This window comes from Miscanthus floridulus, chromosome 9, assembly GCF_019320115.1.
Source record: "Miscanthus floridulus cultivar M001 chromosome 9, ASM1932011v1, whole genome shotgun sequence".
Taxonomy (NCBI): domain Eukaryota; kingdom Viridiplantae; phylum Streptophyta; class Magnoliopsida; order Poales; family Poaceae; genus Miscanthus; species Miscanthus floridulus.
In genome coordinates, this window is record NC_089588.1 from 3,199,984 (window position 1) to 3,226,309 (window position 26,326).

At 47.8% G+C, this 26,326-nt stretch overlaps 1 long non-coding RNA gene and 3 pseudogenes across 1 annotated transcript; 2 read left to right on the forward strand and 2 right to left on the reverse strand.

Moving 5' to 3' along the window:
* Nucleotides 1–15,166: 15,166 nt before the first annotated feature.
* Nucleotides 15,167–16,555, reverse strand: LOC136479068 (uncharacterized; annotated as a pseudogene).
* On the reverse strand, nt 16,542–18,051 carry LOC136483287 (uncharacterized; annotated as a pseudogene).
* A 4,756-nt stretch (nt 18,052–22,807) lies between these two features.
* On the forward strand, nt 22,808–23,709 carry LOC136479069 (beta-glucosidase-like SFR2, chloroplastic; annotated as a pseudogene).
* A 92-nt stretch (nt 23,710–23,801) lies between these two features.
* On the forward strand, nt 23,802–24,551 carry LOC136483290 (uncharacterized). Its single transcript, XR_010765399.1, has 3 exons — nt 23,802–23,923; nt 24,121–24,323; nt 24,414–24,551. It is a non-coding gene; the product is annotated as an uncharacterized lncRNA (long non-coding RNA).
* Nucleotides 24,552–26,326: the final 1,775 nt, after the last annotated feature.

Sequence of the window (26,326 nt, forward strand, 5' to 3'; positions counted from 1 at the left end):
GTGGCCATCACCTGGTGATTTGTGAGGGGTATTGCACCTTCCCCGATGAAGAAGTCATAAGGTAGCTCTAATACATTGCTCGTGTCATTGAGTTACCTTCACTTGTGGCTCGGTTCTTGCGGTGCCCATTTGTTGGGCTAGGTTTGTGAAACACCTATCAGCTGCCAAATCACCAAGTGTGTGGTTGACACAACGGGGACGTGGCGTGCCGGCAAGCATGTGAACCTTGGGAGAAAATCATTGTGTCAACTTTGTCTCCTTGGTTCATTTGGTATTCATATTGTGATCAATTGTCTCTTGCCGGCATTGGTAACTATATCTATCACTTGCATTACTTTCATATACTCTTGTGTAGTGATTGTTGTATTTCTTAGTATTTAATTCTTGCGTACTCACTTGTTTAGAGAGTAGCAACCTAGACATATCATTGTGTGCCATAGAGATCATAATATACTAGAATTGCTTGGATAGGTGGCTTGCAACACTTAGTAGAGCTAGTGCAAAAAGATTTGCTTCTTAATTGACTAATTAAGTTGCTCTAAGTGTTTTGTAGAATGTTTATTAGGCTATTCACCCCCCTCTAGCCATTAACAACCTTTTAGCTTGCGCCGCTGATGGTGCGCGCCCTTCCGATGTACAAGATGATGCCAGATTCCATGCCCGTAGGGACGGTGATGGTCGCCGGTGAGGCCCTCAACGTCGGTGAAGTGGAGCAATGCATCAAGGAGGCAATGGAATGCCCAACAGATCCGTTGGTGGATCTCGCCCTGGTGTACCGGGTTCTGGGGCATCCCGCGATGTGGCCAGACGTGGGTTTCGTCGAACTGGTAAGCCTTATTCGAGTTTCCCTCCTTAGTCGACCCTCCTCTGTTCTTAGATTCTAAGCGCCGGGATTTGCAGCCCGACCGCTTCGCCCGTGAGTCCAACTCGCCACTGCCAGAGGACACAGATAGGAGGGCGGTGAATTGCACCGTGGCCAAGGCGGCGAAGGTGAAGAAGGACTGGATGAAGGCAAAGAAAGCGGAGAGGGAGCGAGCGAAGCTACAGCGTGGAAAGCGCCAGCATGGCTCGGAGGAGGAGGATGATGCCAAGGAGGAAGAAGAGGATGATGATGACGAAGAGGAGGTAGGGGAACAAGGGGAAGGCCTTGGCAGCCTATCGTCCGCCGACTGGGCCCATTTCGAGTAGGAGGATGAGGGCCCATCCTCGCCGCCAATGGGGCCCTTCCCATTCCACGCCCCAGGGTAGGAGGGGGGACATGCCCCCAGAGATGACAGAGGCAGGCCACCCTGCTCCGTCTGAGTCCTCTGAGCCAAGGGAAGGCTCGAAGCGGCCGTGCACCGATGAGGATTGGTCAGGGTCAGAGGATCCGGCCCCAAAGCATGCCAAAATGGTGTCCTCAAGGTGAGTCAGAAAACATCTCATTGCTTCGCCATGTTGGTCTAGCTATTTCTCATCGTTGTTCCCCCCTGTAGGGTCGATGGACTCGGGGTCCCTCTGTGGCTGGCGCCCCAAAAGCACCTAGCGCTCCAGCAGCCGGGGTCGGGATCTGCCGATGCCGCGCAGGGGTTGATGGTTGAATCACTGACAGCGGTTCCCGTGCGCGCGTCATCACCGCCTACTGTACCGAGGCTAGCGGTCGAATCGCCAGCGCCGGTTATCATGCGCTCATCACCGCCGCCTGCTGCGCTAGGGCCAGCAGTCAAATCGCGGGTGCTAGTTCCCATGTGCATATTGCCGCCGCCTTCTGGCGACGGAGGGCCCACCCCTGGGGAAGTGCAGCCGACAAATGAGTCGGTGCAACCTGAGGGGACATCATCAGCCCCTGTCGGCCAGGCGTCTCCGGTAGGGATGGCTGATGTCCCCAACGGCGCAGGGCCATCGCTGTCCTTGGTATGGGTGGGCGGTGAGCCACACATGTGGGGAGGCCCTCGGATCCGCTGGGCTAATAGGCAGGATTCGAAAGCGACGGTCTTCGTCCTTGATGACAAGAAGGAGGTGAAAGACTACGAGAGCGTCCGCGGAGGGGTCGAGATCGTGGTCCACTCTCTGTCTGCCGTGATGGATGCTCTACACGACGTCGTCATCCCAGTGGGCCAGGTATGACCTGTTCGTGCCTCCGGGCTCTATTTTTTCTTTTGGTTTGCGCACTTCTAACCCGTGCTTTTCTCGCGGTCCGTTATGGATTGTAGTCAGGAGAAATCCCTGTTCCTCCATCGGGAGAGGGACGTATGGGATTATCTTGCCGAGGAGAGATAGTCACGTGAGAGGCTAGCCAAGGAGCTCGCCTCCTCCCCTCAGCAGCTGGCCGAGCACGCCTCCTCCCCTCAGCAGCTGACCTTCGGAACAGGGAAGCGGAGGCCCGTGAGCTCGCTCGCCAGGCTAAGGAGAAGCTAACGGTCCTGGCCGCCAAGGCCGGGGAAGATGTCGCGGAGCTTGGATGACTCCGCCCAGCACTCGACCTTGCCCGCCAAGAGACCACCGATGCTCGGAGCACGCTTGATGGTGAGCAAAAGTTGAAGGAAGGGGCTGAGGTCCTGTCCGCCGGCTTGGCCGAGGACGTTGGCATGCTTCGGGGGAAGAAGAAGGTCCTCGAGGACCAAGTGAACGGTGAGGCTTTGGTTACCTTTGTACTTGACATTTGTTTTTTGATGATTGTGGCCAATTTTTTGACGCGGCTGGCGCGTGGTCTGGACAGGTCTCGATGATCGTCTGGCGGTGGAGGCCGTGAAGGTCCGAGAGCTAGCAAAAGAGCTCGACGAGGTGAAGCAAAACCTCCAGGCGGAGTCCGACAGCCACAAGAGCCTCCGCATCGCCATCGAACTAGTCATGGATGACCTCGGGATGGCCTCGGCACAAGAGGTGAGCTCGCTCGTGGTTCGTGCCATCGAGATCACCGACCGGGCACGTGGGCTCACGAGAGACACGCTTCACCTTGGCGTCCGCCGATCGTTCGCGATCGCCAGCTCCCACTATGAGAATATCGACCTGGCGGCGATGAGCGAAGGCTTCATGCTCGGCTACATCGATGACTAGCTGGATGAGATCGAGGCGGAGGTGGCTCCCTAAGTGCAGGACCTAGCAAAGACGATCGAAGGAGAAATCCTGCCCAAGGGGGCTAGTTAAATAGCTGAGTCCGGCGTTGGTCTCCTGTAAAGACTTTTGTTTTGGCCAGGAACGTTGTTCGGCCTTTCTTTATATATATATATATATATATATATATATATATATATATATATATATATATATATATATATATATATATATATATATATATAAAGTTTATTGCGATCTGACCCTTGATTTATGTTAAGGCACTAGAAATTTAAGTTGCGAGCGACTAAGTAATGACCCCACTGAAGAGCAAGTGATGCCATAGCCGCTGGGGCGTAGGCTTCTTGCCTTCTGACTAGTTTTATTCACTGTTAGAGTTCGGCAACTCTTATTTCTAGATCTTGTCATAAAAAGAAAGGTCGGATGGAAAATGTTTCTGAGTACATATACTGCTATCAGCCCCCTGAGAAAGGCCTGACCACAGGTAGTTGCTGGGGTTGGGTGTTGCTGAAGACCGACTAAATCAGAAGCGAAAGAGGTTTATTGCGATCCGACCCTTGATTTATGTTAAGGCATTTAGAAATTTAAGTTGTGAGCGGCTAAGTAATGATCACGCTGGGGAGCAAGTAATGCCGTAGCCGCTGGGGCGTAGGTTTTTTGCGTTCCGACCAGTTTTACTTATCATTAGCTTTCGACAACTCTTATTTCTAGATCTCGCCATAAAAAAGAAAGGTTGGATGGGAAAATGTTTCTGAGTATAAGTACTCCCATCCGCCCCCGAGTAAGACCCAATCCCAGGCAGTTGCCAGGGTCAGAATCAGATGCGAACCCAATGGGAGGTAATGTTTTTTGATTTTTCAGCAACATTACTTAGTCTTATAAGCATATTGAAAGCTTTGTAATGGAAAGACTAAGGGTAAAAGCGACGTAGCTGTTCAATGTTCCAGACGTTGGTGATGGCTTTGTCGTCGACAGTCTTGAGCTTGTAGGTGCCAGGTCAGAGTACTTCTGCGATGATGTACAGTCCTTCCCATGGGGCAGAAAGCTTGTGGCGATTTTTGTTGCTCTGGATACGGTGAAGAACTAAGTCGCCTACGCTGAAGGCCCGACCCCGCATGCGTTGGCTATGGTACCGACGTAGCGCCTGCTGTTATTTGGCCGAACAGAGGAGGGCGACGTCACGTGCTTCGTCAAGCAGGTCCATGGTGTCTTCCAAGGATGCTTCATTTCCCTGCTCGTCATAGGCCTTGACCCTCGGTGCTCCATAGTCGAGGTCAGTCGGGAGGATGGCTTTAGAGCCGTAGACCATGAAGAACGGCGTGTAACCGATTGCTCTGCTACTGGACATCCTTAGGCTCTAGAGTATCGATTGAAGATCCTAGGCTTGAGGCCTTGCAGGACCATGCCGTTTGCGCGCTTGACCTACCCATTCGTGCAGGGGTGTGCTATGGCCGCCCAGTCAATGCGAATGTGGTGGTCGTCGCAGAACCGAAGGAATTTCTTCCCTATGAACTGCGTGCCGTTGTTGGTGATGATGGAGTTTGGGACCCCGAATTGGTGGATGATGTCCATGAAGAACAACACGGCCTGGAGCACTTGGGCTGGTAGGTGAGTTTGCCAATCATAGTACTAGTAGCCTTTGCAGGTGCGTATGACCTACTCGGCGTCGGCCACCGCAGTTAGCCAGTAGAAACCTTGCCGGAATGCGTTCCCGACCAAGGTTCTTGGCACGGCGTGATGTCCACAGGCCCCTCCATGGATGTCTTCTAGTAGGTCCTTCCCTTGCTCGACAGGGATGCAACATTGTAGGATCCTAGAGTGGCTGTGTTTGTAGAGCTCCCCTTCAATGATGATGAAGGACTTAGCATGATGTGCGAGTCATCGGGCCTCCGTCTTATCGGCAGGGAGTACCTCACGGAGGAGGCAGTCGTGGTATGGTGTTCTCCAGTTAGTCGGACGGTTGGGCTCCACCACTGGGTATTCGTCGAGCTCCATGACCTCAGGGTTGGATGGAACAGAGGGTCAGTCAGCCCCTAAGACTAGGACTGGCGGCTCATTGCCGGCCGTCTTGGGGTCAGATGGAGCTGAGGATTGGTCAGCCCCCGAGCCTAGAACTAGCGGCTCATTGCCGATCTGTTCTGGCTCCTCGTACCAAACCGAGGGCTTGTGCGGGTCGCTAGTGAAGATGCCGGTGGGGACCGGCTCTCGGCTGGATGCCATCTTTGCTAACGTGCTGGCTGCTTCATTGAGCTGTCTAGGATATGGTTGAGCTCGAGGCCATCGAACTTGTCCTCTAGCTGTTGGACCTCATGACAGTACGCAGCCATCTTGGCGTTGTGGCAGCTTGACTCCTTCATGACTTGGTTGATGACCAGTTGCGAGTCACCTCAGACATCAAGCCATTGGATGCCCAACTCAACAGCGATGCGCAAGCCATTGACAAGCGCCTCGTACTCAGCCACACTATTTAAAACCGAGAAGTGGATGCGAATTGTGTACCTCATGCATACCCCAAGGGGGAAACAAAAACTAGCCCGATAATGGTGCCCTTCTTCATCAATGATCCATTGAAGTACATCATCCAGTACTCCTGATCGACGGCCACCGGCGGCATCTGGATCTTGGTCCATTTGGCAGTGAAGTCGGCTAGCACCTAAGACTTGATGGCCGCTCGCGGGGCGTATGTGATGCCCTGATCCATCAGCTCGAGCGTCCATTTCGTGATTCTCCCTGTGGCCTCCTGGTTCTGGATAACCTCGCCGAGGGGGAAAGATGACATGACTATTACTGGGTGTGAGTCGAAGTAGTGGCGTAGCTTCCTCTTGGTGATCAGGATGGCATATAGGAGCTTCTGGATCTGAGGGTATCATGTCTTAGAGTCAGACAAGACTTCACTAATGAAATACATGGGGCACTGTACCTTAAGGGCATGTCCCTCTTCTCCCCATTCTACGACCAAGGCGGCGCTAACCACCTGAGTCGTAGCTGCAACATAGAGTAGGAGCGGCTCTCCCTTAGCCGGTGGGACCAGAACCGGGGCCTTGGTCAGGAGCACCTTGAGCTTGTCAAGTGCCTCCTGAGCCTTGGGCGTCCACGTGAATCGGTTGGTTTTCTTTAGAAGCCGATAGAGGTGGAGCCCCCATTCATTGAGGCGCGAGATGAAGCGGCTAAGCGCTACGAGGCACCCGGTAACCTTCTGAACTCCCTTTAGGTTGGGAATCGGGCCCATCGTTGTGATGGCTAAGATTTTTACCGAGCTGGCTTCGATGCCCCGCTCGGAGATGATGAATCCGAGCAGCATGCCCCTCGGGACCCCAAAGATGCACTTCTCGGGGTTGAGCTTGATGCCGTTCTCTCAGAGCTTTCTGAAGGTCTGCTCTAGGTCGACTATGAGCTAGTCAGTCTATTTGGTCTTAACTACGATGTCGTCCACATAAGCCTCAATGGTCTGCCCGATGAGGTCCCCAAAGCATTTGGTCATACAATGCTGGTACGTAGCCCTAGTGTTCTGAAGTTCGAACGGCATCGTAACATAGCAGAATGATCCGAACGGGGTGATGAGAGAAGTCATGAGCTGGTCGGACTCTTTCATCGTGATCTGATGGTACCTGGAGTATGCATCAAGGAAGCTCAGGGTTTCGCACCCTGAGGTTGAGTCAACTACTTGATCTATGCGTGGCAAAGGAAATGAATCCTTTGGACATGCCTTGTTGAGGCTCGTGTAGTCAACACACATTCTCCATTTCCACTCTTATTTTCTACAAGAACAGGATTGGATAACCACTTTGGGTGGTATACTTCCTTGATGAATTCGGTTGCCAAGAGCTTGGAGATTTCTTCACCAATGAGCCTACACTTCTCCTCGTTGAAGCGGCGCAGGCGTTGTTTGACTAGCCTAGAACCCAGCTTGATCATTAAGCCATGCTCAGCGACCTCCCTCAGAATGCCCGGCATATCCGAGGGCTTCCATGCAAAGATGTCTCGGTTGGCGTAGAGGAAGTCGACGAGCGTGCCTTCCAATTTGGCGGAGAGGGTGGTGCCAATGTGCACTGTCTTGTTGGCAGAGTTGTCGGGGTTGATGAGGACCTCCTTGATGTTTTCCATAGGTTCAAAGGATCCAGCCGCCCGCTTCGCGTTGGGTGTTTCTTCAGCGATGTCCTAGCCAATGGCTGCAAGCTCTAGAGAGGCGATGGTTGCCGAAGTGAGCTCGTAACTCTCGACCTCACACTCATAGGCCCTCTGGAAAGAAGTGCCGATGGTGATGACCCCACGTGGTCCTGGCATCTTGAGCTTGACATAGGTGTAGTTGGGGATGGCCATGAACTTCGCGTAACATGGTCGCCCCAAAACGATGCGGTAGACCAGAGGGAATCCGACTACCTCGAAGATGAGGGTCTCCGTCCTATAGTTGGATGAATTCCCAAAGGTGACAGGCAGGTCGATCTGCCCGAGCGGTATGGCCTACTTTCCCAGCATGATGCCGTAGAAAGGAGCCTTGGTCGGCCAAATGCACGATCAGTCGATGCCCATGTGGTCAAGCATCTCTGCGTACATGATGTTGAGGCCGCTGCCCCCGTCCATCAGTACCTTAGTGAGCTGCTTCATGCCGACGATAGGGTCGACCACGAGCAGGTACCTGCCCAGATGTGTGATGCTATCCGGGTGGTCAGATCGGTCGAAGGTTATGGGAGACCCTAACCATTTGAGGAAAGCTGGCGCGGCAGGTTCGGCTTCATAGACCTCTCGTCGTGCGAGCTTCTATTGGCGCTTGGAGCCATATGCCTCTGGCCCGCCGAAGATCAAGAGGTAGCCATCCTCCTCTAGAAAGCCGCCATCCTTCTCTCTGACGTCGTCAGCCTCTACCTTGGGCCTCTTCTTCTACTCCCATTTCTTGGAGCCTCCAGTGAAGAACCGCTTCATGAGCGCACAGTCCTTGTACTAGTGTTTGACGGGGAAGACATAGTTTGGGCATGGCCCCTTGAGCACCTTGTCGAAGTGATTAGGGGCAGCCTCGGCCAGCGCTCGACTGGCTTTCTATCCGGTGGCAGCCACAGGCAAGCCCCCGCACCATTTCCTGATCTTCTTCTTGCTCAAGCGGTCGGAGGGGCCCTCATTGGCATCCTTGTCCCACTTCGCCTTGCCTTTGGAGCGATCAAAGATGGCTCCAACCACCTCCTCGCTGGAAGCATGGCTGGTCATGAAGTTGAGGAGTTCCTTAGTGGTCTGTGGGCCCTTTGGACCCAACTTATGGACCAGGGACTCACAGGTGGTCCCTGATAGGAAGGCTCCGATGACGTTGGCATTGGTGTCGTTGGGGAGCTCATTGCACTACCAGGAGATGCGTCGGATGTACTCGTGGAGAGTTTCTCCCGACTTCTGCCGGCAATTCTTCAAGTCCCAGGGGTTCCTAGGGCATGTGTAGGTGCCCTTGAAGTTCCCCACAAAGATTTCTAAGTCCGCCCAACTTTGAATGCAGTTGGATGGAAGGTGCTCTAGCCATGTTCGCGCCGAGTCAGCCAGGAACAGAGGGAGATTGCGGATGACGAAGTCATTGCCGACTACATCGCCGGCCCAATAGGCAAGCTAGTAGTCCTCGAGCCTCAAGCCAGGGTTTGTTTCCTCGGAGTACTTTGGGATGTTCGTTGGTGGGCGGTACCAGGGCAGGAGCACTGCCTTGAGGATGTGCCAACCGAAGCCCTGAGGCCCCATCGATTCGGGGCTAGGACTCCGATCCTCCTTGTGGTCGTAGCATCCGCCGTGGCAAGGGTGGTAGCCACGGTTTGCTGAATCCTCTTTGTCACCCTGTACACGCCTTTGGGCATTTAGGGTTCAGGCTGAATGTCCCTATGTCTAGTTTTAGGTTGCTCGTGTTACCAGCACTTGGTTTGTAGTAGGGGGTTACAAATGGTCGAGAGAGGGAGGTGCTCCCAAGTCTCTGGGGTTCGATTGCTCGATGTGTCTACTGATTCATTGATTGGGTGTTCGGTCTCTTGAGCTCTCAATCGTTTGAGCTCTCTTCGTTCCCCTGAATGGTGTCCTGCCTCCCCTTTTATAGACCAAGGGGAGAGAGCAGGCTACCTGGGGAAAAGATAGAAGAAAAAGAGGAAAAGAAGAAAGAGAAAAAAGGCTTCCGGGGCTGCATCGTTCTCCTCTTTGCGTGTGTCCTGATGACCCTGTAGAGCATGGCGGAAGTGGCACCATGCTGGAGCCCTATTAGCCGCTCCAAAATGTGTGCGGACGATGTGCGCCGGTCCTATCTCCCAATCTATCCGAGCGGACAGAATGGTCAACGAGCCCCCTGACAGAGGCCATATGGGGATTCAGTATCGCCTACCATACTGTTCAAGCTCTGCTGCATCTGATAGCCCAAATAGTGTTCGCCTTGTATGGCAGATGGTGGCGCCCACAACACTGTTGCAAGTCGGTGCCACACAGTGTACGCCTGGCATGGCAGATGATAGTGCCTACAACACTGTTTGCAAGTCAATGCCGCACAGTGTATGCCTAGCGTGGCAGAGAGTGTGGCAGGGTACGGACCTTGGTATTGCGGTTGACCTTCGTACCTTTGGGATCGAGACGACGATCTCCCCCTTGGGATCAGGCAAGGCAGAGACCATGCCCTCGGGGTCGGACGAGGCGGAGGCCGCGCCCTTGGAGTCGGGCGAGGTAGAGATCGCGCCCTCGGAGTTGGGCGAGGCGGAGACCTTGCCCTTAGGGTCGGACGAGGCGGAGACCCTTCTGTGGGGTCAGAAAGGCTGTAGCTTTTGTCTTTAATCGTTTAGGCGGTTTGGAGTTTGCATCTGCTAAACCCCTTATGCTGGGTACCCCTGATATTGATACCCGATAATAGTTTTCAAAATTATGGCAGTAAAGTTTATGCCATATTTTGATGGGGAGAATCATAAGATCAATTAAGAAAGATACTCTCCATATAATGCGATGCATAGTATGCATTGAAGGCAACAATGATCTATAAAAGATGAATGTGACCATCGGCGGAGTACAACGGTCATAATAACGATACCCCTAAGCAGAGAAATAGCTAAATTCCTAGACCTTTCATAGTTCTAATAGGAAGATAGCGTAGTCAGCCAGTATTCATACTGGATGAGCCTCAAAGATATTAAGGCAGTGCTTAAAGCGCCATATGAGGTTTTAACAGATTAAACCCAAATAAAAAATTTGAAGATACACCATCTTGAAGACTTGAAGAGAAATGGGACTGCGTGCCCACTTTAATGATTCAAGAGCAACAAATTTCTCAATACATGTTGATGCTGTATGACTTATACAACACCTGTTGTTAGCTCTTCAAGGAAGATGAATAATGTAAAAATGATCTTGTTATATAGGAGCCTGTAGAATCAATTGTCTCTTGGCAATGAAGAGCAACAACAGCCCCATATGAAAAGAAGTGCCAGTAGCTGAGTGAAAGGTCCTTTGTATGGTTTTGGTAATTGAGTGACAACCTAGGTGGACTAATTGTGTTTATGTGAGATACACAGGTGATTAGTCCACAGGTACATGTGTGTGGGCAACACATGCCATGAAGGTGGAAATAGCTCAGAGATGTTGCAAAGCTCACACATGTGATGATGAAGGAGCTCACTGCACATGAGACATGACATTGAGTCATGTGATCAAGGTGGAGAAGGTCAAGACATGACTTGGCTTGATGGATTGGTTGCAAGCGTGAAGGGCAAGTCGGAGGCTTTGGAGCGATGGACTGCGTGGCGGTGAAGCTTGAGCAAGACTTAGCGCCGATGGACGAAGGCAACGGTGAAAAGCAAGTGAGGTCAAGATCGATGAACCAATATGATCACATGATGATATGAAGTGGATCATATCATTGTTGATCATGTTGGTGCATGTGTTGCATCAACAATGGAGGAGATGAAATGGAATGTGCAAGGCAAAGGTATAACCTAGGGCATTTCATTTTACCAGTCATAGGTGTGTAGAGAAGTTGATGACCGGGTTTAGGATAGATGGCCATACTATCAAGAGGGGCAAACTTGTTTGCATATCGGTCATCTAGTGCCACTCGTGTGATCTAACTTTGCATCATCGCTAGGATCGAGTGGCGTGGCAAGTTGAGTGGCTAATCCTTTGGAAAATGATTGTGAAAATGCTAACACACATACACATGGTGGTGTACACTTTGTGGTGTTGGCACATTTAGAAAGGAGATGAAGTTGGAGTTGATGTGGATCAACTTGGCGATGAAACAGAGGCGACAAGGGTTCAAAACTTCACTGGCGCCTTGTACAGAAATGATAGGATTTCACACGATGATCAGACGCTGGCCTCGGCAGGACCGGCATGTCCGGTTAGTGGTAGCAGAGAGCGCGCAGGCATCGGTCTTCGACCAGACGCTAGCGTTGAAAGTGACTGGACACTGGCAGGATATGTCCGGTCAGGCTGACATACGGTGACGTAGGCGGCGCTGGAGTTTAGCGCGCGGGTGCAGAACCGATCGGACGCTGGTCTACATCCAATCATGGTGGACCGGACGCGTCCGGTCGCAAAACAGAGGCTCGGGGAGCTCTCTAGAAACGACCGGACTCAGGCGTAGCAGCGTCCGGTCATCTCACTATGCTGGGTTCGGTCATGACTTGACTGTTGGCGCGGGTCTATCGACCGTTGAGATCCAGTGACTGAGGTTGAACAGAGGCGACACGTGGCGTGCATCCATTGACCGGACACTGGCAGGGTGCGTCTGGTCGATATGACCGGAGCGTCCGGTCGCCTCGAGCCGTGCCTAGTGAAGGGGTACAACGGCTCTATTTTCATGGGGGCTATAAATAGAAGGGGTCTCAGCCTTGGGCTGGTTGCTGAGCACACTAGAGCCTTGGTGGCTTGTGTGGTAGTGCTTGGGAGCCCTCCATCTCACATAGGCTTGATAGCGATCATCCGATTGTGTGAGAGAGCGGTTCTAGTGCGATTGCATCATGAGGTTGCATCCAGTGGCACTAGGTGATCAAGTTGCAAGCCGGTGGTGCTTGTTACTCTTGGAGGTTGCCACCTCCTAGACGGCTTGGTGGTGGTCTCCGTTGAAGCCCGTAAGAAGCTTGTGCGGTGCTCCAGAGAAGAGCTTTGTGAGGGGCATTGTGCTCGCCCCGCGGGAGCCACGAAGAGCAACTCTAGTAAAGCAAGATGCGAAGGGCGACAAGTGGTCTAGCCGGGTCAAGTGCTAGAGCTTGTGGTAAGCAATCCACGTGGGAGAGTGTGACTTGCGGGTCACCACTAGCAAGAGGACTGGCGGCAACCTTGGAGCTTGTCTCAACGAGGACTAGCGTGTTGGTAAGCACGTGAACCTTGGGATAAAAATCATCGTGTCATCCTTGTATTCCTGTTGGTTTGCATCCTCGTTACACAAGCTTGTATTTACATTTCATATACATTGTGTTTATATAGTTACTCTTGTAATTAGTTAGCTTGTGTAACTTACTAGTTACCTTCTTGCTTATGTAGCATAGAAGTAGCTCCCTTGCGTGGCTAATTTGGTTTGTGTATCCTTGTTAGTCACATTGCTTAGTTTGTGTAGCTAAGTATTTGCGCTCTCTATATTTAGCATTGGTTGCCTTGTTATTGAGCATTGCTAGTGAGCTTAGTTGGCTTTGTGCTTTTGCTTACTAGCATGTGTAGGAGCTCCCCGTTCCTTAAAGTACCAGTGGCATAGGTTTGTGTGACCTTGCTTCTAGAATTGATTAGGTGAGCTCTAGCTAGCCTGGCACCTTAGTTACTTAATTAGGATCTTTATAAGGTGCTTGTGAACTTTGAAGAGGGGTGTAGTCTTGGCTTGACCTATTGTTTTAATTCCGCAATTGTTTCGGTTAGCCAGCACGATTAGATTTTAGTAGCGACTATTCACCGCCCCCCCCCCCTCTAGTCGCCATCTCGACCTTACACTGAGGCCCCAGAAGGTCTCAAAGAATTAGAAAACCAGCTATTTCTGATGACTATGAAGTCTATGTTAGTGAAGAAATTCAAATATAGGGTGATCCCACCTCATTTGAAGAAGCCATGAGAAGCGCTCACTCATTTGAATGGCAAGAGGCTATGGAAGATGAGTTGAAATCGATAAGTACCAACGATGTTGGGGACTTAAAAGAAATTCCTAATGGAGCCAAAACAGTAGGCTGTAAATGGTTCTACGATTCAAAATGTGACTCCAAAGGGAATAGAGAAAGATATAAGGCGCGACTTGTGGAGAAAGGCTTTACACAAACAGAAGGAATATGTTACAATGAGAGTTTTTCTCCAGTCTCATGCAAGGATTCTTTTAGAATCATAATGGTGTTAGTGGCACATTACGATTTAGAGTTACATCAGATGGATGTAAAGATGGTATTCCCCAACGGGGATTTGTATGAAAAACGTTAACATTGCACAAACCCATAGGTTTTGTCGTGGAAGGAAAAGAACGTATGGGATGCCACCTACAGAAATCCATTTACAGGTTAAAACAAGCATCTAGACAGTAGTATTTAAAGTTGATGAAACAATAAGAAAGTTTGGGTTTAAAGAGATTGAGAAGGACAATAACGTTTATGCAAAGTTCAAAAATGGGAAATTCATTTTCCGCATCCTGTGTATAGATGACATCCTACTCACTAGTAGTGATGTTAATCTGCTATGGGAGAAGAAGTTCTTGTACTCAATTTACAATATGAATGATCTCGGTGGAGCGTCATTCGTTCTTGGAATTGAAATTCACCGAGATAGAAGAAAAGCGGTATTAGGACTATCGCAAAGGCATACTTAGAAAAGATTATAAAGAAATAAAGTATGCATGCGAGTAAACCTACGCCTGCTCCTATAGTCAAGGGTAATAGATTTGGGAACTTTCAGTGTTTCAGGAACCAATATGAGATCGATCAAATGTACATGGTTCCATATGCTTCAGCTGTTGGAAGCTTAATGAGTGCACAAGTAAGAACTTACCCTGACATAGCTCACGTATCCGGGATATTTTGGCAGAAGTCCAGTCCAGATATAGATCACTGGAATGGAGTTAAGAATGTCTTGCAATTTTGCAAAGTATTATAGGCCTCATGCTGAGTAAGAAATAACAAGTACTCTCAAATAGTTGTGGGTACAAATATTAAATTTCGGCGAGATGTGTAGTGAAATCCACAGTAGTTGCTAACACTCGTAGTTAGAATCTTATTGTGGAAAAGCTGTAAAGAAACAGTTGTGGTATCATCAATGATGTATACCCATAGTATACCTTGTTATGAGGCTTCAGGGACAGGCAAAAGTGGTTAAGAGAATTTATACCCGGAATCAACAATGGTAGACAACAGGAATAACCATTTAAAGTAATTCACTCCTATGACAACATGTCAAGTGTGCTGCCAAACTCATTGATATTAAGTTATATGTTGTAAAGGAGAAAATCCAGAATCATTTAGAAAGCATTGAGCGTATAAGTACGGAGCAAGTACTTGCGGATCTACTTACCAAAGGCTTACCACCCAGTGCGTTCAGAGAACACACAGTCGACATGGGTTTACGGAAAAGCCTATGATTCATGGATACTAAGGGCCTAGAATAAGTTAAAGATATGTTTCAAATAGAAAGGTGTGTTGTAGCTTGTTAGTCTGATAGTGCTGACTATTATGACAAGACATGCTCTATACACCAATCTGTAATGAAATGGGTGCCAAGTTAATTATTCTAAGTTTAAGACTAAGCTTAAAGTATAAGATGAGATCAAGGGGGGATTGTTAAGATTGATCTCATCCGACTCAATCCAACAATTGAGTCAGACCCCTTAACCGCGTCCTGATCGGGGACGCTCTATCGACTCCTGGTCGGCGGGCCCATGTCACACAGCGCTATAAAAGAGAAAGGTGGGGGCCGGGGGCACGAGGCACGAAGTTCACTGCCGTCACTAACCCACCGAAGAACCCTAGAAGGCCCCATCCGATCGCGGGCGCGCTGTAGTGATGGGAAGCACCGCCGGCCGCGCCGCCGTCCTCTGGACTTCACCGCTCCGCACTACGTCGCCGCTGCCATGGCGACTTCTTTCTCCCCTACCTCCTCTGCCAAGCCCGAAGGTATAGGCCTCTACTCTCTCTCTCTAAGTTTTCTTGGCCTCTCCAGTTCATGATTTGGTCGTATTAACCCAAATAGAAGTGTCTAGACCCAAAGATCTACAACTAGATGATCCTAGCACGCTAACAGCATGCAGTGCCAAGATCGCCGACTGTGCGCTGCTCACTCTTTTGATCAGGAGCAAAACCATAATCACCAGAGAGGCCATGAAGGAAGTCGCGTTGCAGTAGAAGGCCTTGTACCGGCGTGGATAGGTGCTCCGAAGAACCGGATCACCAGCTATCTGGCCAGCTTGGCCATAGACCCAGAGCCCACCGGGCGGGCTCATGGCGGCTTGGTAAGTGACAGCCGCTGCAAGTGCAGCCAACAGCAATAAGTATTTGGGCAACTTATCAAACCAGGGATCTCGTGCCTCTGCATCAGCAGCTGTGTGCGGCAATGTGTCACCATCTTCGTCCTCCATTACGTCGAAGAAGGACAGGAGTCTCTGCAAGAGACCCTGAACCGACTTGGACACAACCAGAATAACTTGGAGCGTGATGCATATTAGAACCGCAAAGATCAGGATGAAGACATATATGGATGTTGATACCTTCCTGGAGCTCCCTGCAGCAAACGCACCCATGAGCCCGACCAGATCAAGGATCACGCACACCCTGAGTGCATAGGACTGTATCCCCCTCGTCGGAAGCTTTCTGTTAATCAGCAGCATGATGATGGCCAGAGATGCAACGAAGGCAGTTGCATTGCAGTAAAAGAAAGCCAGGTAACGACGTCGGTAGTTGTCATTGAGCACTGGGTTGCCGACAATATGGCCTGTCTTGTTCTGTTACCAGAAGCCGCCCGGGGGACTCATGCCGGCCTGGTATGTGAGGCCTGCTGCAAGAATGGCAAGGAGCAGCAGAAGCTTGCGGCTCTTCTCCAATTTCCATTTCATTTCCTCATCTTCCTCCTCAGTCTGTGGCTTAAACAACTTCTTGAGCCATTCGGGCACGGACTCCTCCAGTTTGTGCTTCACCATTTCCCTCCATGTGGCATGATTTGGGAAGACTTCAAGCATGAACACCAAAACATGGATGCCGACATAGAGGAACACAGGAACCACAATCACCGAGATGTACACGGATTTGGACACTTGCCTGCAACTTCCGGCAGCATAGGCGCCAATCAGCCCAAGAAGGTCCAGGATCATGGCGACCTGCAGTGCATAGTACTTGATTCCTTGGGTGCTGAATGTGCTGCTTAGGAGGAGGATCAGGATAACCAGCGATGCGACGAAAACTGTCGCGTTGCAGTAGAAGAAAGCCAGGTATCTCCGGGGATAGGTGATGTGAAGGATCGGATCGCCGGCGAGGTAGTGATGCAGACCATCAGTGGCATTGCTCTGCCAGAAGCCGCCAGGCGGGTCCAGTCCCGCTTGGTATGTGACACCAAGATTTTTATTTTTGGAAATTAAAATTTATCGGGGGTCACAGATAAGGAGGATAAACAGAATATATCGGAAATATCGGACCAAATTCAAATAAAATTTAATTTGAACTTAAGTAAATTTAAATAAAATTTGTATGAATAAGATAGATATTTTCTTATCGGCACCTACGGATAAAAAGGATATATCGAAAGTATCATGAGATTTCGTCCGAAAAAGGAAACCATGTGTGACACTCGCAGCATGAATCCCCAGCAGGAGGAAATACATACGAGATTTCTTCAGAAGCTGATCGGTGTCAAGATTTCCTTGCTGGTCAGATAATCCCTGAGCCTGCTCATCAGCATCACCTTGCGATGGAAATTGGTCTAGTTTCAGGAATTTCCGCAGTGTTCCTTGCACACTGCCGAACCAAGTCTCCACAGGCTCGCACAGGAACACCAGAATCCAGGCCGATGTAGAGCAGAACCGCCGCCACCAACGCGACGACGTAGACGGAAGTCTTGACGCTCCGGCTACTCCCGATGGCGAAGGCGCCGGTGAGCCCGACCAGGGCAGCGCCCGTGCACACCCAGAGCGCGCAGGACCGGAAGCCGTGGCGCATCACGGTCCTGCTCATGAGCAGCATGATGATGACCAGAGAAGCGACGAACGCCGTGGTGTTGAGGTAGAAGAAGGCCATGAAGCGGTGGCCGCGGGAGCATGGGGTCCCCGGCGAGGTGGTCTTGGTCCGGGCTGTCCAACGACAGGAACCCGCCCGGCGTGCTCAGCCCGGCCTCGTAGGTCACCGTCGCCACCAACGTCGCGAAGATGAGCAGGTCCTTGCGCGCTCGCTCCACGGCCTCTGGCGCTTCGGGCGGCGCCGGGCTCATGCCGACGGGGCCGCGCGCTCTCAGGGCGTAGAGCGTGAAGAACAGGACGTGGGCGCAGACGTAGGTGGAGACCATGCCGACGAGGGCCAGGATGTACGCGGACATGGCCACCTCCCTGCAGCTGCCGGCGGCGTAGGCCCCCATGAGGCTGAGCTGGTTGAGGATCATGGCGGCCTGCAGCGCGCGGAGCCACCAGCGGCGGCGGCTCAGAGAGTGGACCAGGAGAAGGTTGACGGTGACGACGGAGGCCACGAAGGCCGTGGTGTTGAAGTAGAAGAAAACCCCGTAGCGGCGCGGGTAGGTGACCTGCAGCACGGGGTCGCCGGCGAGGCGGCCGCCGCCGTCGGTGTCGTTGTCGGGCCAGAACCCGCCCGGCGGGCTCATCCCCGCCGAGTAGGTGATGGTGGCCGCCAGCGTCGCCTGCAGCAGCACGTACTTGCGCAGCTCCCAGAGGAAGTCTGCCTCCTTGACCGCCGATGCCGAGTTGCTGGTTCTGGTTGTGGTGGGCGGAGTGCCCGCCGGCGCCGGCGGTGCTGGAGCTGCTGGCTGGTGGCGCTCGGAGTCAACGTCAACCACCATTGTCTCTCTCTTGGGGGATTCACTTGGGGACAGTCTGCTCAATCAGTCGGCAAGTGGTGGTGATTTACAAAGACGAAACGAACACCGCGTGGATCGGAAATTTTCGTCGAGCGCGTCGGAATCGCGTCGCCGGCGCGCGTAGATTCTCAGAAATGGTTGCAACAGTCAGGTCAAGCAGAGCAAGTTCGCTGGATCGTATGCTTATCAGTCATGATACAATGTTTTTCTTTTACGACAAAACAACATTAGCCGGCTTATAAGCCATGTAAACGATCAAACGAACAGAGTATGGGCAACTGGAGCTGGGAGCTGGGGGAGTGGGAGCTCACTGGCAGTGGCGTTTTGTCGCTTTGTCTTGACTCGCTCGACGACTCCATTGTTTGCAAGTTCATTCACGCGCATCGCCATTGCAAATGCCGTGTTGTTGCACTTACCTGCCCAGATCCTTGTCTCCATCTAAGCATCATTTTCGTTCCATCTGATACATGCTCTTTTAGTCTTTTTCACTGGAGTTCGCAGCAATTGTACATCACATACATCGCCGCTCTGGTTCAAGGTCAAACGACCATCGTCAGTCTGCGTCTGGAACAATCTTCTTTTGTTCTTGTGTGACTACCCTCTGTACCTACCAGAGTGTTTTTGTGGGAATCTTCGACTCTCCCAGCATGCACTTATGTAGAATAATTATGGTGACGATTTATTTTGTGGCAGTACACATAGTACACCATGTGGAAAATTCTTGAGCTTGCCTAGGTCGTGTCTGTGTGACAAAGGACGGAGGGCATTGCACCGGCGTTTGTCACTGATTTGATAGCAGTGTCGGAGCCAGGAACTCTGGATTTTTTTCTTTGTCAGGGTCTATGTATATCCATTTGCTAAGGCAAAAATCTTTCTTTAAGTTTTTTTTGCTGTTTCTTATATACTGCTCCTTCCGTCTCTAAATAAATCAATTTCTTGAGTCGTCTTAAGTCATTTTTTTTGCATTTACCGAATTTATAGAAAGAAGTACAACCAAACCATCATAAAAATATAGTTTATGATGTATTTAATGATAATGTGGTGTCATAAACCTTGATGCTCTTTTCAATAAATTCGGTCAAATTTTAAAAGTTTGACTTAAGACAACTCTAGGGATTGATTTATTCATGGATGCAGCGAGTACTCCTCGTTAATAAGTGTATTCCTATAAGTTGCCACGGTGTCGGAAAATATAATTTATTTGTTTATCTCACTCTCCAACCCTAAGACTAATCTCAATGGGAGTTTTATGAACATAAATAAACTGACATGACATAGTTTAAACGAAGAGATAGATGATAAAAGCTTAATGGGAATAAATTTTGTTTACAGTGTTTCAAACACCTAAAAGTCTTGGAAACAGGAACATGAAACCTGCACTGCCTTAAACTATACTCCCTCCGTTCCTTAATATAAGCCATATAGTTTTTAGCACTAATATTAACCCACGGCTTGGGAAAGGATGTGAGACCGAGGAAAAAAGGAAAATTAGGACATCTTCTCTCTCCCAATCAGATTGCTTCCTAAATCTAAGGGATTGGTTGGGGCATGTGCTATGTATAGTGGGAAAGTTTCCAAACTAATCGGCGTGGGAGCTGATAAGTACCTATATTTTGGAATTTTCTTTAGAAATCTATATGGCTTATATTAAGGAACGGAGGGAGTAGTACATACAAAGAAGCTTTTTTTCAGAAGACATACAAAGAAACTTATATGCACACACTCATTCGATGGCATGAAAATATGACATATCCAAGGGATCTTAAGATTGATGAAGCAACCTTACATTATTGGAATCTCGCTTTTTCCTGTGTGTGCGAAAACACACAGAAAAATGCGAATACCGTCAAAAAAATATTTTTCTGACGGTGTACCCTCAAAAAAATACCCACGGAAATATAACGACAGAAAAATTCAATTGTTCTATGTGTTCGTCGTCAGAAATAATTTTTTTGTGGGTGTTACACGCACAGAAAAATCACCTTAGCCCAGATTAAATATAAATGTTGTGTGCGTTAATCCCTACAGAAAAATGGAAAAGCCCGACAGAAAAATGATTTTTCTGTGGGTGTTACATGCACAGAAAAATTACCTTAGCCCAGATTAAATCTAAATGTTGTGTGCGTTAATCCCCACAGAAAAAAGGAAAAGCCCGACAGAAAAATCATTTTTCTGTCAATGTTATCCCGATAGTCGTAGAGGCACACTCACAGAAAAATTTTTATTTTTCTGTCGGTCTCGGTTAACGCACAAAATAAGGGTGGTCTAACAATGCATCCAGCATTCAAATTTCATATGTCAAACTACTTAATATCAAAACATATAATTGAACTGTGTTAAAGATTGATTGCAGTTTCTCAACAACAAATGTGTTTAACCACACCATTGAAGGTGATTCTGCTATAACAGAGTAGCTCAATACAGCCAGGGAAAAGAAAGAAAGCTCATCAGCGCACACTATTGTATGAGTCGTGTAAGTACAGCTCCAGTTCTTCTAGCCAGGTAGACAGGTTCAATCTCCTACCATTACCCATGAATCTGAAAGTCACAAGGCTTCAAATTAGATAGAAGCTAGAAGCAAGCTCATCATTCCAAAAACTAATAATTTATTTACTAAAACAAAGAATAAATTCTCAGCATGAACAAGGAATGAAACCATGAATTATCAGCAGGAAATTCAATAGCTGAAATTAGTAAGTGTTTTTGCTACAGCATCAAGTATGAAGTCATCACTGCAAATGATGTGTGGGCAGGCTTCAGGTCCTAAAGTTTATGGTCTCCAATGGCAAACTAGTGACCAAAAATGGCTATAGATGTATAGGAACCACATCAATTCATCTTGGATACGCATACGCTACGTGTTTCAACACAAGCAAAAGATGGCATCATCATGCAGTACCACAGATGATGCAGTCAAGGTAATATTGACACCATACCCAAAAAAACAGAAAACGATGTGACGATAGTTAAACGGATGATAATACCTACGGTATGGGAAAACATAGAGGCAGCCATCATCTTCTCCTCCCGGCAGCAGCAGCAGCAGGTGCCCGTTCTGCTCTAGGTTGGCCCTGCCCTGCAGCTTCCTCTGGTATGTTGGCCACTGCCGTAACAGCATTCATGACAATAAGACCAAGCGGAATGATGTACATCCGATGCAAAACAAACAAGTCAGACTGAAGGAACATGCATACACACACACACACACAAACACGAAGATATTAAACAAAGTACATAAGATATTTAGTGCAGTTACTCACATATTTAGCCCAGAAAGATTTCTCAGGTGGTTTCATTACTTCGCCAAGACCATTGTCAGCTTCTATTAACTAATCCGCAAATGATGGGGTTCTACAAGCACAAAAATTTGTAAGAATTCGAAAACTTCTTTGAGACTGTTCCAGTAGGAAAAGAACACCATTTGTAACCATCTCATCAGGCTTCTCTGCCTTCAGATCCTAGACCAAAAGCAAATAAATAACAACCGAGCAGAATCTTACATGTTGTAAGAATATTTGTCCATGTCAGCATAGCAAAAAGGTTATAGCTCTTTGAGGATTTTTACAAGCCTAATAACTGATATATAAATGCTTTATCAAGAAATTAATCAACATATGCCGCTGCAAATATGAAACTCACCACAGAAGGTGAGGGAGAGATAACTGACCCCGCCATCATGAGGGACTATGCAACCAATTACCAAAGCTGCAAAGGCAAGAGAACAACTTATCTTCAGTGTTCACACAAAAGTTTGCGTAAATTGTTGGGCCTTTGAAAACACAATTTGATAGCAAAAAAGTTGATCACTAAATACAAAAGAAAAGAACTTACTTTGGTGCCATTAGGAATTAGCTGCTGCAGCGTGCTTAGTCTTTCATTGATCCTCTCTCTTCTCCTCTGTTATATAGTATGACTAAGCCATCAGAAAACAAAAATTGTGACAGACATGTTGTACCGTGACTTCACAGCAAACAAGCGAGCTACAGCAGACAAGCATGAGTGTGTGGTTCTATCATGCACCAACTCATCTGCACTAGCAACCATCCTATAGAAAGCTTTGGCATATGCTGATGGTTCAGCATCCAGTATAGGTGGATGGTGCCCAGCAAGCCCAACCAACATTGGATCCATCTGATCAACTTCATCAGTGCCCTCTCTATTTCCCACACCATCATATCCATCATGTGAAATCAGCCCCTCACCATGCTCAGTCCAAGTTTCATAGTCTTCCTTAAAACCATGCCTACACAAACGCATCTCTATAGTGTATCTTATATGCCTAAAGTAGTTCCGACATTGTGCACAAGGACACTTAATGGTATCATTTTCAGCTACACCAGGAATTGAAAATGCACTATTCAAGAATTCTGTGGTTCCATCAATCCATTCATTTGAGGGAGCTTTGCCACGTTGCCAACCATTATACATCCATGTCCGGTTTGACATATTAACTAGTTCTATTTCAAATATTAATAGAGTACTCATATTAATATATTAGATATCACAACAAAGGAAGCTCAATTATTTTTGGTGCAAGGACAAACATTCCAAACTCGACAAGTGAGCACACAAATAAAATGTAGAAGCCTATTGTGCTGGTGCTTGGCCTGGTGGAGACCCTAATGCAATTGAAGTAGCAACATCTGCTTTACCGACTGGTGTATATAACCAAGCATTACATTGGATGGCCATTGCACATGCAGAAGCCTATGACTACATACATTCAGAAAGTGCGTTAAAAAAACATACATTCAGAAAGGTATATAATATGTTACTTGAAATGCAATTTCTCATGAATTTCCACAATTCTGAGTTGAACTCTTTGGTGGTGTTTTACAGCAAAAGTAAAAGGAAGCCAATCGTTGGTGTCGCTCATCATGTATCGTTTACACAGCCCTATGGTCTATTTGATGTTGCTGCTGTCACACTGGCTAATTCATTGACCCTTTTCCCTTACATTGATAGCATATGTGATAAATTGGATTTTATTGGCATCAACTACTATGGGCAGGTAAATTAAATACTAGCTGCTTAGATAAATGATCTGAACATGTAAACAACAGGAGTTGATTACTCCATTTTCATGCAGGAGGTGATATCAGGCTCTGATCTAAAGCTCGTGGACAATGATGAGTACAGTGAGTCTGGTTGTGGTGTTTATCCTGATGGGCTGTTCCGTATCCTGATTCAGTTTAATGAACGATACAAGAGCTTGAATATACCTTTTATAATTACTGAAAATGGAGTTTCTGACGAGACTGATCTGATTCGGAAACCATATATTCTGGAGCACATGTTAGCCATTTATGCTGCAATCATTATGGTCCGGTCTTAAATTAATGTGTAATGAAACATTCCTTAATGTCATGTATCTGTAACTTCCAGCACTGATAGACATTGTTTTGAAGGGTGTGCCTGTGCTTGGTTATCTATTCTGGACGATGTCAGATAATTGGGAATGGGCAGATGGCTATGGTCCCAAGCTTGGGCTTGTAGCTGTTGGTCGTGCTAACGACCTAGCACGGAAACCTAGGCATTCATACTATTTATTCTCCAAGGTGATCCCTGATCTCAGCAAATTATTATACAGTATCATGTGTACACATTGTCCGCAAAAGTATAAAACAAATTTGTAATGTTTGTGCATTTTGTTTCTTGGGTCCCTTGTTTTGCATAAATTGTGCAGACTTGTGATAATTTAATTTCTCACTCTTTTTTTTATACATATGAGCATTTGGTGTTTCTCTGATGATCTTAACAAAATGCACTTGAACTTCAGGTTGTTAAACTGGGAAAATTACAAGACAGGACAGGCTGGGTGCTTGGAGGGAGCTACAACAAGCAGCATTTCAGAAGAAAACACGCCCATTTTTTAGGGCAGTAGATAAACATGGTCGGATGTATGCAGGTATGTGCTGATTCTTCCCGAAACATTCTGTTATATTATTAAATTGACATTATTCATGTGTAATGGCTTGTTTCTCTTAAAACAACTTGATAAGTAGGATAAACAAAAACTATTGACCTAACTAAAATAGAAATTTTAGTTGGTATAAACTGTGGTTGCTATCTCCACCTAAGAAAAATGAGTCTTTTGTTCTTCAGGGGGTTTAGATCGGCCTATCCAGAGATCATTCATATTGCGGGATTGGCGATTTGGTCATTATGAAATGGAAGGCTTGCAGGATCCTTTCAGTCGCTTTATAAGATCCATTTTTTCACCAATTTTGCGCAAGAAGAAGATTCATTACATTGAGTATGAGGATATTTCTTATGCTATTTCTCCCTGATGCTTGTTACTCTAGTTGGTGAGTCGAGAGAATTTCAGAATCTGATTTTTTATTTTTCCCTTTCACCATATATCATCTATCTAAAATTGCTTGCTCTTGTTTCTGTAGATAAGTAGCATGATTTGTCCTCTAGATAAAGTAAATAAAAAGTTCTGTGAAGCAGAAGTTTCTCTTTTTTGTGGATAAATTGCAATGTGCACTATTTATCATGGCAGTAAGTATCTTATATATACCTTTCTTTTCTTTTATTATTATGTAGAATAACAACATACAACAAATAAATCCAGTGAAGAAAGAATTATACCTTTGAGTCTCAATCACAGGTCCTGAACAATTCTTCACTATCTTGAAAGTAAACAGTACCTCCAATAGCAACCTTCAGTCCTTGCTTAGCCCAAAATCTCCACTGCAGTACATCAGAACCATGCTTTACTTCAGTATACATATAGCCACACATAGAGAAAGGAAGTATAATATATACATTTTCAGGGGAGAAACAAGGAACCTAAAAACTCGATTCAGATTTGACGGAGACAACACCGGTGGCCAAATCTTGAGGGAAGCAGACTTCAACTGAAAATAGGGGCGGTGGAGATCGACGAAGAGACGAGGGGCGTCGCGCCGGGACGTGCGCTGGACGAGAGGGAGACCAGGGGCAGTCAGCCGCCTGGGGATGTTCATGGTCGGCCGGTGGCCGCCCTAGGGCCATGCCCGGATGGCCGGCGGCGAGCCTAAGGCCATGCCCGAAGGACCACCCGTAGGGCTAGGGCCACGCACCGGAGGGGCTACGGCCGCCGGCGGGCTGGTGGCTACGGCCGTCGGTGGGCTGGAGGCAGATCTAGGCGACAACAGACCTAGGGCAGCGAGCGGCGACCATGGAGCTAGGGTGCCTAGCGGCGGGCGGCGAGCGGCGAATGTGCAGATGGGGGTGGTCTTGTGCGGCGAACGGCGGACTTGGAGCCGGGGGCGACGGGACTATGGGAGCGGCGGACTTGCGGAGTTCGGCCTCTGGCGGCTTGTTTGGGATAGGGTTGGGGTGGCGGCCGCGGGAGGATTCACTTTTAGGCTGTTTTGTTTTTTTTTCACTCTCTTTTCTATTCTATACCGCGCGAAGGTAGGCGCCAATGACGAAAATAGGGCGCGCTGAATCCATTCATGTGCCTGTGTCGTTTTTTCTGTGAGTTAAAAAAAACCCCACAGAATAATTGCTATTTCTCTGTGGGTATGTATTGATTTTCTGTGTGTATTGTCACGCACAGAAAAATAACTCAATTATTCTGTCGGTTTTCCGATATTTCTGTGGGTATTTTTTGATACCGACAGAAAAATTATAAATTTTCTGTGTGTTCTGAAAAAAACGCACAAAAAAAATAATTACCCACAGAAATATTCGAGTTTCCAGTAGTGTTATAGGTACATTTTGCTTATATGGGCATAGTTTACAAATTACATATCATTGAAAGAATAATTTAGTAATAAAATCAACCATCTTAGAGATAGACAGAGTCAGAAAGGTCAAGAAAAATCCTACTCATGCATGCAATTAAACTATTTATGTGAACTAGGAGAACTAGGAAAATACCCCGCGCGTTGCTGCTCATGTGAACTAGGAGAATACCCCGTGCGTTGCTGCGGGGATTCCAGATAATTTAAAAAGAAATTAGACTATTTATATTTATAGTTATATGAATGAAACTATCTTAAATTAATTTTGGTGAATGATTTGACACATCGATGTGGACAGCTAAATGTATGTTAGTGGATGAAGAGATAACTATCATACATGTGCTAGTTGGCTATAATTGCAATTTCTAGTAGATTGTTGATGTGGATAACTTGCATATTGAGAGAAATCTCTAGTGGTTGGCTATAGTTGCAAGTTCTAGTGGATTATTGACGTGGATAGCTTGCTTGTTGAGAGAAATCTCTGGCGGGGTTTAGCTTTATAAGAGAAAGGGCAGAAAGTATTTTATTTCTAAACTTAACTAAAGCGAGAATTCATATATTGTCAAATGTGCATC